The sequence below is a fragment of the Octopus bimaculoides genome, chromosome 20 (genome assembly GCF_046866305.1).
Source record: "Octopus bimaculoides isolate indiv1 chromosome 20, ASM4686630v1, whole genome shotgun sequence".
Lineage (NCBI taxonomy): Eukaryota > Metazoa > Mollusca > Cephalopoda > Octopoda > Octopodidae > Octopus > Octopus bimaculoides.
The window spans coordinates 46,667,479-46,683,183 of record NC_142947.1 but is presented as its reverse complement, the minus strand read 5'-3'; the positions used below and the strand labels follow the sequence as shown (position 1 = coordinate 46,683,183).

The following is a 15,705-nucleotide window of genomic DNA, read 5'->3' as shown; positions in this document are numbered from 1 at the left end:
TGCCACCGAGGTCGACTTTGCCTGTCATCCTTTTGGGTGTCAATAGAATAAAGTACCAGTTAAATACACGGGTTGGTGAAATCAACTTGCTCTCAACCCCCAAAATTGCTGGCCTTGTGCCGATACCAAAATAATAATAATAATTATTATTATTATTAAGGCAGTGTGCTGACAGAGTCGTTAGCATGCTGGGCAAAATGCTTAATAGTATTTCGTCCGTCTTTTACGTTCTGATGTCTTTTACGTTCAGCCCCATGGGCTCCAGGCCAAACAAAGCTCTGTGAGCAGATTTGGTAGATGGAAAACTATCATGTGTGTGTGTGTGTGTGTGTGTGTGTGTGTGTGTGTGCGCGCGAGCGTGTGTGTGTGTGCGTGCTTGCCGTGACGTCATGTGATAGTTGTAAATGTGTGTTACTGCCATGGAAGTAGTGTCATTCATTTCCAGCATTCTGTGGAAATGGTTGGCTGTGGGGAAGTATTGCTTTGCTTTGCTTGGAAATGAGTGAAGGTTAGAGACAGGAAAGGCATCCATCAGTAGAAAATTTGCTTCAATAAACTCCAGCCACCACATGCAAGCAAAGAAAAGTCAACATCAAAACAACGTTGATGGTAATTTACAGATGTATATTTATATTTTGGTTGAGCCAGTCTCATGTTTCTCAGAATTTCACTCATGGGTGCATAGGGGCACCAGGCAAGTTACAACAACAACACACACACACACATGTATTTCTGATTGACTAATCAAGAACTTTCAAGTGAGAGGTGTCACATGTCTTCAATAACCAGGAGGTGGGTAGGACGGGTGGGGGGAGAGAAAGAGAAGTCAGAAAAGAGATTTACTTCATGGATAGATTTACTCTGTAACAATATATCAACTCTATAGTTTGTGTGTGTGTGTGTGTGTGTGTGTGTGTGTGCACATGTATGCATGTATGTATGTATGTGTGAAGGTGGGTGTGCAAGTGTACAATCAACAGCTCTGCTCTTGAAAAGGTTAATTAAACATAAAGATGATGATGATGATGATGATGATGGAGGATTATGATAATGAGATGGATAACAGTAACGAATGATGTTGGTGTTGGTAACGATGGTATCAGTAGCTATGGTCGTGGTGCCAACAGTGATGGTGGTGGTAGTGATGATGATGATGATGATGGTAGTCAGGAGACAGCAAGAACAGAACTGAAGTTAAAGTGAAACTTTAACCTCAACACTTCAAGACTGTATATATGTATGTGTGTATGTATAACAGTGATTCCCTACCTTTTCACTACCAAGGACCCCTTTTATTTAAATGAGTTTTCCCCCAGACCCCTTTTAATATGCCTTTCCTTATGTATGTGTGTGTGTATATATATATATATCTTTATATATTCTTTTACTTGCTTCAGTCATTTGACTTTGACCATGCTGGAGTACCAATTTTCATTCTTAGCAATTCCATCTTCATCCAATGGAACACTGAAGGTGTGACATCTGATGGGCACTGACAGTGGGATGCTGCTTGTTCACAGAATTTGACTACATCATGTCATCGACTGAAGAGATGATGCACATGCTATTGAACTTACTTCAGGAATTTCTTGGTTTCTACAGAGTTTATATAGACAGATCAAAGACAGAAAGTGGAATTCATGAAATTCTTTATTCAAATCCACTACAAGTGTTTCAACTCATTCTGCATTTGTAGCTCATAGGAGAGATGCTTTGCAATCAATTGTCTTGCATCACAAGAACAGAACAAGTTGAAACAATTGTAGTGGATTTGAATAAAGAATCTCATGGATTCCATTTTCTTTTTCTGATCTATTTGAGTGAGTGGGGGTGTGAGTGAAGGTATGAATACTATCTAGCTCACCTGCCTGTTGATAATATGTACCACCATGGTCTGGGAATGTTATCTGTGACAGATCAACAGAGGTGAACTGAGACAATGCAGAATGTCAGTCTGTCACAGCTAACATTCCCAGATGATTCAGTACCTGTTGCTGACAGCCAGGTGAACTGAAGTAATGTAGAATGGCAATGCTTGCACCTGTATATGTGGGGAGTACAAGTGCTAACAAGGGTAAGCAAGTTCAGTTATCCACCTAACTGCTTTCGATCATAAACCTGCTCTGACAGGACTAACCAAGGGTTAAACAAAAACAACTACTTCTGTCTCTCTCTCTCTCTTTTACCATTTACAGTACATATTCCTTATTGCACATAAATTCTGGTACAGCTGTCATTGGAATTTAACTGCTGCCAATTTTGGTTTCTGGCACCGTTACAGACTGTTCACCGACAACTTCACCATACCATTATAGCAACTACCACCACCATTGTACCTGCATTAACATAGTTATGCTACTAATATCACAAATACTATTACTGTATATATATATATAGGTTAAATATTACTGTAACCAGTACAAGTATCTCAACATTACTAGTTAACTACTACTACTACTACTACAACCATCACTTCTGTGACATCAACAGGAACTCATACTTACACATACACACACATATATTCTTACACACACACACATATACAAGAACATACGGACGTAAGTAAACTAGAGATGAAGATCAATATGTAAACCTATGTGTACCTATTATTGTTGTTGTAACCGTTTAGCCCCAGGCCAATACTGGCTCAGCAGATTTATGAACAACTATAGTCCACCCATGATCATCCAGTCTCAACCTGGAACATGTAGGTATATGTTACTCCATCATGTCTTTTGTGGCTTTTTTAAGGCAGTAGGGTGTAAATTGAGGGAGATTTAGTTGCTACAACCAGCAGGCTGAGAAACCACACAGAGGTTTCCTTGCTGGGGCTGTTCTTGGAGCATGCAGTAACTGCATCTGCCAGCTTCAATGATGGACGTGTGAGGAATGCGACACATTCCTGCCGCCAGAAAGGCACTCTCTGAGCTCAGGTTCAGGAAAATTAACCGAATTTCTTTTGTGATAATAGCAACAAGTGTGTATTATTGTAACAATACAACTGTTACATAGCAACAACAATAGCAACAGTTGTCTCCTACTTTAGGATTACAAACCAAAAGCAACAACAAATGTGATTTGTCATGGAATACAGCAACAATAATAGCAACAACAATGACTTGTTGCTGTGTGCAACAATAAGAATAGCAAGGATAGAAACAGTTTTGTTGTTGTATAAAACAACAATAGCAACTTGTGAAATATAGCACCAATAGCAACAGTTGTGTGCACTGTAGAGCAAATAACGTTAGCAACAACTGTATAATAGTATGAACAACATTAGCAACAATTATGCTGCCATGGTATATAGCTTCGTTAGCAAGGACTCTGCCGTAGTGTAAAATAACAACATTAGCAATAACTCTATGTTAGGATATAAATATTACTAACAACCGTTTGTGTTGTAGTATAAACCACAAAGTTGCCAGAACTGTGACTGCTGTAGTATAAATAACAATAACAATAGCGGTATGTGCTGAAGTATAAACAATAGCAACGACTGCATTATTGCTGTACATAGCAACATTAGCTGAAACTGTATGTATCGTCAGTATTAACAACACAAGCAACAACAGTGACAACAACGTTAGCAACCGTTGCGTGTATTGCCGTAGTATAATAGCAGCAATACTAACAGTTGCAGTATAAACAACTACAACTAGTAGTAGTAGTAGTACTATTACTACTACTATTACCAATGCATCATAAAGAGAGTAACAACAGCAACAAGTGGTGGTGATGAAGCAGCAGAAAGACATCACGAAACAAGAGAAACAATAACAAGAAAAATCAATAAAAACCAACAACGATGGAAGCAATGTTGTTATTGATGTGTTGGTATTTCATAGTAGTAGTAGTGGTGGTGGTGGTGGTGGTTATATCGATTTTGCGGTGGTGCTTCTGGTGGTAGCTTTCGGATATGTGTGTGTGTGTGTGTGTGTGTGTGCGTGTGTGTGCATATATATATATATATATATATATATATATATATATATACATACATACATACATACATACATACACACAACCTATTAACAAATGGGAAATTTTGTAATGGTTAACCAGAAATTACTTGAAAGAGCAACTGTATGAGAGAGTGTGTGTATGTGTGTGTGTACACAAATGCTGGGTGTAAACGAAAGGGTAGCAGCCCAAACCTCAGTGAATGCATAACACACACAAAATAATGAGTCACTAAAAATGGTTTGTTATATAAGGGAGAGACGAGGGGGGGGAACATTAAGAGGGGAAGGGAGAAAATTTGACACCGTTACGGTTTATGTGCGTACGCACACATGCTTATATGTGTATACACGCATTATATATATATAAAGGCATATATATATACATACATTACACAGAGAGGTTGGGTGCAATTACATAAGAAATTAAAAACAAAGGCTGCCAAAATGTTCGAGATTAGAGTTGGAAGAAGACGAATAAGAAAAATGGTGAATCTCTATTTATAGAAAGCCAAGCATAGACAAAGAGAAAGACAAAGAAATATAAGGAGGTTGAGAGAGGGGTAGCAAGGGGAGGGGGAGGGAATGTAAGGAATAAGGGGGGAGAGAGACGGCTTCATTAGCATAATTTATTTACCTATTTTTACCTGTCTTACACTAACCACCTGGTGTACATCAGGGGTGGGTTGGGGAAACAAAGGAGGCAGACTGGGTAGACAAACGATTGCAGGGTAAATAAAGGGGTAGATGAAAGGATAGTGAAGTTGTCGGGTAGATGGAATAACGAAGTGTATAAGCGGAAGATGAAAAATTAGGATAAATTGAGGGGTAGACGAGGGGGGTGAATAACGGGGTAGATAAAGAAGTAACGGGTATATAACGGGTAGATGAAAAGATAGTGGGGGGTAAAAAAAATGGAGATGTTGATAAAGTGGTCATCTAATTTTAAACGTGAAAGTAAAACCAATCACTTTAATACGCAGTGTGGGTGGGTACCAATATACATACATGTGGGTGTGTATGTTTATCTGTGTATATATATCGAAATCTATGTGTACGTGAATTAGTATCCATACGTGTGGGTGTATACATTCATTATACAGTAATCCTTCGCCATATCGCGGTATATTATTTAAGCTTATGTACATTCCTCCGTGATGTTATTTTGCATTTATAATAACATAAATAAATACAAATTATATAAAAATATTTTTTTTAAATATACAGTACAGTACTGTTTCTACTTCGCGGTTTTTCACCCATCGCGGGAGGTGGGGTAGAAAGTAACACCCGCGATAGTCCAGGGATTATTGTATACACATTGAATTGTATATATACATAGACAGACAGAACCATTCATTGATACATGTATGTATTTATCTGAATATGTGTGTGTTTGGCCGTGTCTGTCTGCGCGTGTATATTAATTATTCATGTTCGAGCATATTTGTGTATATACATCAATAACCATAACTATGCCTGTATGTATATATCAATATCTAGGTATTTGTGTATATCTATTTGTGTGTGTGTGTATATGTATTAATATAAGTGTGTGTATGTGAGTAAATAAGCATATATGTCTGTACACTCATATCAATCTCTACGTCTTTTTTTTCTGTGTGTGTGTGTGTGTGTGTGTATTTCTGTGTATTTATCAACATCCATAGGCGTTTGTGTACAAATGTGTTTGCTTGTGTCTGTCACAAACAACAATACGTTTTCGTGTGTGTGCGTGTGAGAAAACAATCCAATCATGTGTTTGTTTTGTGTATATATTTGTATATCGATGGTCCATACCTCTGTGTACATTTATGAGGTGTGTGAGTGTGCGTGTCTGACTGGTTGAGTGAACTGTGGTGGTGGTGATGGGGGGGGGGGGGGGGTTAATGCCACAAAAGCAACACGCAAACTGCGAGCGTAAATATATTTACCCCCCTCCCCCCAACGCACACTGAATCTAATCCAGTCATCACTTGCAGACAGTCAGTGGATACACACACACACACACACACACGTGCCTAAATAAACTCATGCATACGAAAATACATTCACACATAAATACATATACATACTCACAAACAGGATATATATATATATATATATATATATATATATATATATATATATGTATATGTATTACACACGCACACACCAATATAGGATAAATATTACCACACACATTATAACACCAACATCGGATATATATTATACAGACATATACAAAGAGCAGCAGTATATTTCGTTTGACCTAGTTATATAAGATGTTCACAGAGACAGACAGACGGCATATATATATATATATATATACACACTACACACTAGGAAGCCAGATGAGGAAATAGTCACACATACACACACGACCTTGCACGTATATATATATATATATATATATATATATATATATATATCCTCATCATCATCGACTGACATTGATGTTATGTAAGTAAAATGCGTCTTCCTCGGCTCACCACCACCACCATCTGTTCTTTGAGAGCCTTTGAAGGGAGCCCCTTGTCTGCAACAAATATTGGAATCAGGTCGGCCATCTACGGATAGCTTCACTCCCTACTTCCTACCAGTCAACGAAGCCCTTCTTCCTCTTGTGACTTAGTCATTAAATATATCATTAAAATAACGATGGTGTTTACTAAATGAAGATGACTTCAATAAGTCACCATCTCTCTCTCTCTCCCACGGTACCATTCTAATTTAGGTTACAGTACCAAACATAAATATGTACATACACACAAACTCATGAATGCATATATATATACATATATATATATATATAAATAATAATATTAGGTTCTTTTCCCTAAAACTATATATATATATATATATATATATATATATATATATATATATATATATATATATATATCAAAAAATAAGCAACACGGATTTCTTTTGGGATACGATATTCGGGTGCCTACGCATAAGTACCATATTCAACCTTGAATCTATATCTAAACCGTATATATATATATATATATATATATATATATATATATATATATATATACACACACATATATATACATATATACATACATATATGTAAACAATTGCAGCGTGGAAGGTGTTTATAAGCCATTTAAAAACACACAAAAACCGTTAGATTCACTTCAACATTTAAATTTAATTTCTCAAAATATTTTCGTCGCTTTGTGACCGCGACCTGTTCACTGACAAAATCCCGAGCTGCATATACAAATACACACACGTATATACACACTCACAAATCCATATATATATATATATATATATATATATATATATATATATATATATATATATATGTGTGTATATATATACACACACACACATTTACAGATATACATACACAAACATATACATATATATATATATATATATATATATATATATATATATATATATATATGTATATATATATGTATATATACACGCACATCATATATCTGTGTAATGTGACGCACTTCATTGTCCGTGGGGGGGGGGGGGAGAAAGAGAGAAAGAAAGAAACGATGTCTACATCGAATGTATATCCGGTTCTCCATTGATATATTCTAATTCATCAAAGTGTACCGACACTATAGTTCCATTGTATTTAGCAATTGAAAGTCAATTGTTGGTCAGTTAGTAAGTGGTGGAAGTGATGCTGACGAGGGTAGAGGTTGACTCCGTTCTCCACTGCCTTTCATATTTTCAAGTCCCTAATTTCTATTATCTTAATCTTTTCATGGGTCCGCTTTTGGTCATGAATCTTAGGTAATGATCGAAAGAGTACGATCGCAAAATGAAGTTCCTCCAAAGGATCTCTGCAATAGTGTTACTCGGCAGGGTACGTAGCTCGGAGATCAGGAAGTTTCTCCAGGTCGAGCCGCTACTTCAAGGCATTGAGAAATCATAGATCCGGTACCACAGGCATGTGATTAGAATATTGCAGGAAACGATCACAAGACTGATTCTTCAAGCTGAGCCAACTGGCATGGAGACCTAACGGTAAAACCAAGAACGAGATGGTTGGATAATCTCCATAGTCTCAGTTGGTCGCGTTTGGGAATCCGGCAGGAAAGCCTCATGGCGGTTGCTTGTGATAAGGTCCTATGGAGGAGGTGCTTGAGGAATCTAACCCTAACCCTGACCCTCCTAAGCGGTGATGGATATGAGATCCACCGGTTCCCGTGATGGGACAACAAATAGATCGTCAAAGGAACATAGTTAAGGAGTATACAACACAAGGCGTTGAATCCACTCCATCCCATAAAAAGATGAAGAAACTATTTTTCACGAAATAGGCTACTTTAAATTTTCTCAACTTCAGATTATAAAAAAAAGAAAAAATACAGAATTAACAAATTTACCCCTGGGCTGGCGAAATTCACTCCAATTTGAGAACTAAACAAAGAACTGATGTGCCAATAGTTTGTTTTTTCAAAATACAGTCTTTTCTTTACGATGAATTTTAACTGTTACTCTGTGTTTAAACTAGACATTCTAAATAGTAGAGCCATAATGGGGTTTAACATGAGAAAAAGAAAACAAAGTATTTATTAAATTAAACAGCAACAAAAAATGTGCCAAATATGCAAATGAGTTAACCTGGTTAAATAAAGCGCCAAATTGTTACAAAAATAATTATTTCTAATTAAGGCAAACAGCCAGCAGTCAATTATATCGACCCCAGTACTAAGATTGGTAGTTTATTTTAACGACCCCGAAAAGATGGAAAGTAAAGTTGGTTTGCGCGAATTCAAACTCACAACAAAAAGAGCCGGAAAAATATTGCAAGGAATTTTTCCCAATGCTTAAACGATTGTCGATTTTTCGGCTTCAATAGAAATAGTGGACCTTTTTCGTTACGTAGCACCTTGAGCAAGTATCTTCTACTATAGCTCCGGGTCGACCAAAGCCTTGTGAGTGGATTTGGTAGACAGAAACTCAAAGAAGCCCATCGTTTACATGTGCATTTGTTACTTCTCCTATTGACATCAGATGATAACTAAACGAGTGTCGCCAGAATGCAAGCAGTGTCTTTGTTTCCAATCTGCCAGAGAAACAGGTGAAGGTTGGGAACTGGAAGGGCACCTGACCATGGAAGATCTGCCTAGACGAATTCTGTCTGACCCAAAAGTGTACGTTAAAACAATGGTAATGAAAACCACTAATATATAATAGAAATAGTAGCCAAATCTCACTCAACGGCCAGAGAAGTCGGTCGCAGTAATAAGTGTTACCAACCAGGACAACACAATAAAAGAGAATATAACGAAACGAGTATTTGAAATGGTTGATCATGACTCTTCCACGACACTATTGTTTACACACACACACACACACACACACACACACACACAAACTAGGCCGATGACACTTAATTTAGATAAATACGTGACGGAATGAGGTATTTAAATGACATACATACAGTTGTATATATACATACATATGTGCGTGAGGTTTTATATATATATATATATATAGATATATATACACACACATACATATGCACATATATACATACATATATAAATATATACATACGTGTATGTGTGTGTTTTGAAATGTGAGGGGAAAACTGTCACCACCAGTACCATCTCCACCACCATCACTGCCAAGATTATAATCACTTCTACACCAATCACCACCACCCCACAACACCACCACCACCATCATCATCGTCCTGTTGTTGAAACAGAGATGATAACCAAATATATTTCCCCCCGTTTTAATTACGTCATAGACGCAGAGATGGGATTTGGTGACATTGCCATTCTGTTGGTCGTCGGAGAGCAATTAAAAAAGGGAACGGAGTACAGAGGCAATAACCTCGTAGAGGAGTGTTGGTGATGAGGATGCTGGCGGTGAAGATGGTGTCAGCGTAACGGGGTCAGAGAGAAGGACAGACAGTCTGTAAAAGTGGGTTAGAGGGAATTGGAGAAAGAGAAGGAAAAGCGTGAAGGCCCAACAGCTTCCACGTGTCAGCACTTCCCGTTGTTGTTACTGCTGTTTAGCCCGAGGTCGACCACGATCCAGCAGACCAGGCGAGAATCAAAGAGAAATTCCATAACAATCCCGTCCCCTTTTTTTCTTTTATTTTACTTTTAGATCCATTACAGGTGGACTGCGCTATATAACGTGTCTGTCCTTTCGAAAATTAATTAATTAATTAATTAATCAATCAATAACGGTAGGATGTGAGGGGGAAAAGAGAAAGATGCGGCTGCTATTTCTAGCCGAGAGAGCGACGATCTAAAGGGTTTTTTTGGTGAAAGAAAGCAATGTTTTTAGAGTCAGAGACAATTTATCAGACACCAGTCACCACCACCACTATTGACAATGTCATCACGTGGCTATCACCGCCGCCGTCACCACCACCACCACCTGTCTGAGAATGCACGATCAAGGTGAAGGGCACAGTCCTTAACACTGTCACCACGAGATGGACGAGGTAATCAGTTGAGGGGGGAGGTAGAGGGGACGTAGGTAGTGGGGACGATGACATTACTAGTACAAGGCCATGATACAACTAACCTACTAGTGGTGCATTTTATCTCCACTGATAAACAAGTTTGAGCACAAAACACTAAACACAGGCAAGACAACGTGTTGCTGCTGTTTAACCCTAAGTCGAACTAGAGCCAACAGATTTATAATGGCAAAAGGATTCCAACTATGACAAATGCATCGAATTGTCTTTTACACACACACACACACTGTATTTAGGATAATGCTTCTTTTATATTTTATCTGCTTTAGTCATTGAACTGCAGCCACGCTGGGGCAACGCTTTGAAGAATTTTTAGGCGAAAGAACCGACCCAGTACGTTTTTTTAAAGCCTTCTACTTATTCTATCGGTTTCTCTTATCGGACCACTAAGTTACGGAGACGCAAGCAAACCAACACTGGTTGTCAAGCGGTGGTGGGGACAAGCACAGGCACAATGGGCGAAAGTGTTTAGGGTTAGGGTTTTTGTTACGCCAAAAAAACGGGTGGTGTACGAATTCTTTACCTCCGCTGGCGGGCTTCTTTCAGTTTCCATCTACCAAATCCACTCGGCCCGAATCTGTAGTAGAAGACACCTCCCAAGGAGTCACACAGTGAGATTGAACCAGGAACCATGTGGCTGGGAAGTAAACTTCTTACCACACAGCCACGCCTGCCCTATTACTTTATCTTTTTAAAGCCTGGTACTTCTTTCTAGCGTTCTCCTTTGCCGAATTACTCAATAGCTGTTAAGAGACAAATATAAAAATGATGCCCTGAGCTATTTACATCACTCGGCTGTCGGTGGTTGTGGAATTCTAAAACAGTCGAGTGTACTTTGAGGGTGGTGAATTGACTGTTATTTTTAGCAGGTTGAGTGACTATGTATTTAAATTCTGGTGTGAGATTTTATACGAAGTCCTAATTTCACGAAAGAACTACACAGCAATAACAACTATAAAGGGACCACAGTATTCTATTGGTACCTATTCTTGTCAATTCCGACTGTCTGCTATCTCCAGTCATCACTAACACACCATAAGAAATTAATTACTTTTTAATTACAACAGAAAGTGATTATGAGAGGGGAATGGTGAGCATGTGACTATAGCATCGCCCCCAGAGGTTTTAAAAGGAAGTGCAGTGACGTCATTTTTTGTAGGTCACACGATTCCAACGCTCACGCCCAAATCCAAAGAGGATTCTTAAAAGTACAATATTGTTGCTTAACCCCAGATTAGCTATGATTAATGTCAATCCAACCGTGACAACCTTGTCTTTTCCCTATCTGTAAGGCACCCCAGGACTACATTATACAACGCGTCCTTTTGTAAGATGGTAACGCGTGTTCGAGGAAGGACTGGCTGTTGTTTTTAGCATTTAGAGCGACCTCATGGAGACGCCTTCTCCCCGTTGGGTGGAAAGAACTTTTGTGATGAGTATAAGTCACTTGACTAAAACAGTTTCCTCAAATACTTGCGTGGTTGGACACGTGACCCACAAGCGCACACTCGCACACTGTCACGGTTTTATTTTGATTGTTCAGACTGAACATGAACCATATCAATATCACTGGCCTGGGAGACCTTGACCACAAAAGAATCCTAGACTGGACACTGGTCACATCATAATCAACAATTTGGGAGGCAGTGACCTACAGATGATCAGACTGGACATTAAACATCAATGTCTCTCTCTTTCTCTGTAAGTACACACGCACACACACAAACACGAGCTTTTTTTCAGTTCAATCTACCAAATCCACTCCAAAGCTTTGGATGAGCCATGGATAGAAAAGAAAACACTAGTCAAAGATACCATGCAATAGGACTGAACCTGTAACCATGTGGCTGAGAAGCAAATTTCCTAACCACACAGCCATGTCTGCACCTAGTGGTTTTGTGTGCAGAGCCAATTGTCTCAATGTTAAAACAACAGTGTAAAACTGGTCTTTTTATTGCCCGTACCACAGTAGCTCGTAGACTAAGTTTCATATCAATGCTTTTTAAAATAACAATGTTGAGATATTGTACATATCAACTCATCAATGACAGCCACTGCAACAACATCAAGAAGATTATAAATGTCGACAGTGGTAGGAAAAAAAAACCCCAACAAATCAATCATGAGAGGATACTTGTGATTTGCTAGTTTAAATGCTCACTGGTACGATGACCGCAACAAGTTTATGTTGCTTCGTTTGATTGGGTCGTTAGCCCACACAAACAATTATCTGCAATTGTGAAGAATATAACAAGTGAAACCTTGAGCAAAGCAAAAGTTTGACAACACAATAGGGGCTTCAAGGCCATTGACCCTTTGGCATTGAAATTTCTCAGTCAAGTGAAATGCTTATTCATTCCTGTGGTTTTGAATAAATCATGCATTATCCTGTAGCTTTATCATTTCAAAGATGTGATTGTTTATTTTTAGAATGACATTGTAGAGTAAGTGTGAGAGGCTAGATCTGGCCAGTTTCAGCATAAAATAAGATAGAATATACTGAGGAGTCTGTGATACAAATTTACATGTATTAGCCAGAAAAATTTGTGTTGTACTGAGTGCACAATAGGTCAACTGTAATGTACTGAGTGCACGACAGGTGAACCATGACATGGTGAGGGGTTACTCTATAAGCATGTCTTATTGAATTTTTCAAATATAGTTCTGATAACACTGCTGCTTTGAAGTTGTAAGCTTTAGATACACATTCCACCTCTGTTATCAGCATATTTCTGTTAATATAGGTTTATTATGCTCTGAGTTCAAATCCCGCCAAGGTTGACTTTGCCTTTCATTCTTTCAGGGTCGATAAATTAAGTACCAGTTGCAAACTGGGGTTGATCTAATCGACTGGCTCCCCCTCCCCAAACATTTCAGGCCTTGTGCCTAGAGTAGAAAAGAATCTAGGTTTAATCTTTGTTCAAATTCATCTTTATGTAATAACGACCGATATGAACAGGCTCAGGCATGGCTGCATCGAACCTTTGGGAAGGGTTTTCTACTACAGTTCCTGGGCTATGATCCTAATGAGTGGATTAGGTAGACAAAAACTGAAAGAAGTGTGTGTGAGAGAGAGAGAGAGAGAGAGTTGATTGTGCATATTGTCATACTTAAGTGTCTGGACAAAAAGAGAGAAGAAAAGAATGAGGATGTTGTTTATATTCTCCAAGAGAAATGCTCCTCATTCATTGGATACACAAGGACCAATGGAATGGAAAATACCTGACACAAGACACAAAATGAAAGGCTGCTTGTGATAGCTTATATGTATGTGTGCAATGGACTAAATTTCTTGAGCAAATATTCTACAACCGGGTGCCCTTCTAGGTGCCGACGGACATATGGCATAGTGGTTAAGAGCGCGGGCTACTAACCCCAAGATTTCAAGTTCAATTCCAAACAGTGACCTGAATAATAATAATAATAACAATAATAATAATAACATCGAAAAAAAATACCTTAGGATTGAGAACCCAGGTTTGAAATTTCCCCAAGACACCTGATGAAGGCTGGAGGGTATATCAGCTGAAACGTTGTGTTAACAACAAACAAGATGAGGACAAATATCTGTCAAATGTAAATAATGTGGTGCTTAATTTATCGACCTCGAAAGGATGAAAGGCAAAGTTGACCTTGACGGAATTTGAACTCAGAATGTAAAGATAGATGAAACACTGCTAAGCATTTCGCCCGGTGTGCTAACGTTTCTGCCAGCTCGCCACTTTGCCAATAGGAAATATCAATTTCAAATGGAAACAGTGGAGATCTGGCAACAGGAAAGGTATCCAGTAATAGAAAAAATCTCAACAAACTTTGTCTGATGCATGCAAGCAAGGAAAAGAGGATATAAAAATATGGATGGTTATTCAAGTCAGCAACTATGTAGCAGACTTGAAGCAATGAGAGTATGAAGATCAGGGGTTGTCATGAAGCAGAACAAGGGCTATACCAGTAATATGGCAGGGATACGTTCACTGGGTTTGGCAGTGAGAAAAATGGTAGGAATTTGAGATCTCACTGAGTCAGTAGGAGAAACAGGAAGGTGACAGAGTTCAGGATGTGAGAGGATTCAACCTCTGCGCTAGAGATATTGGTAAGGGGAAGAGGAATGGGTAGAAAAGTAAAGAGGAGGAATTCAGTACATGAAAATGTGTGAGGAGGATCACTTGAAAACGATTTTAATTTAACGAGACGAGAGATTAACTGAAGGTTTGTTAATTGTTGGAAGAGTTGAGGGATTGTTATAGAATAGAGAATAGAGTGAGAGTAATTAGTGGTGATTGTGGTTGAAATCTGGGAGTGACGGTTGAGTGGTAGGAAGAGGTGGCCTTTCAGAGTGGAAGTGGAATACTGAGTGTCGCTTGGGCAGCAGAGGTGGGTGTGACAGTGTGATCCGGAGAGTAGGGGAGGTTTGAGAGTGGGGGTGGGGGTGGAGAATAGAGGCAGGAGTGAGAATGTGACCCGAAGAGTAGAGGTGAATGTCTGTCTTTACAGCTGAGGAAATGGAGAGAGGAGAAAGTGTGGCTTGGACAGAAAAGGTGAGCATGAGAAAGGGGACTTAAGGGCAGAGGTAAATGTGAGTGTGGCCTGAAAGGAAGAGGTAAATGCGCGAGTAGGAGTGTAAAGCAGAATGTAAGTGTGAGTAAAAGGGGGAGTGGATGCAAGTGAGGTTTGTAATGAGGTGAGTGAGTGTGTGAGAAGAGCAGCAATGAGTGACAGTGGTCCTGACGATGGGGAGATTACAATAAACTGTAAAGCACTGACAATTAACTTACAAATTAATTACAACTGTTTTGATTAATTACCTGCTAATCAAAACCCTGTCCACAGCAGTCAGTGATTCCAGCTTCCCACAGCCTCACAGAATTATATACCACAATTAAATGGCAGTGTTGGTGGTGGGGGAGGAGAACGAGAGAGGTGAGAGCTAAGAATGCGACAGATGACACTTTTCACATAGTAATGGAGACTAACAGAGGTTAGTGCCAAAAATGTTGACAAGCCTGTCCAATCAACTAATTTTCAGTAATTAATAACAATAATTGTATCTAATTTAAGTAAGAAGGCTAGCAAATTCTGAAAGGAAAGGGAGTTAGTTGATATCATCAATCTTGAGTATTTGATTGGGATTTTACTGACCTCACAAATAATGAAAAATAAAATTTACCCTGGTGAGATTTGAACTCACGATGGGAACCACTGGAACAAACAGTTTAAAGCAATTTTCATTTCAGCCAATCTTAATAATATGGTACCCATGCTGGTGGCAGG

The 15,705-nt window shown here is 38.7% G+C and overlaps 1 protein-coding gene across 3 annotated transcripts in view; it reads right to left on the bottom strand.

Moving 5' to 3' along the window:
* The window catches only part of LOC106881225 (ATP-binding cassette sub-family G member 4), an 88,402-nt gene that overhangs the window by 34,468 nt on the left and 38,229 nt on the right, over positions 1-15,705 (bottom strand). The window lies entirely within an intron of this gene.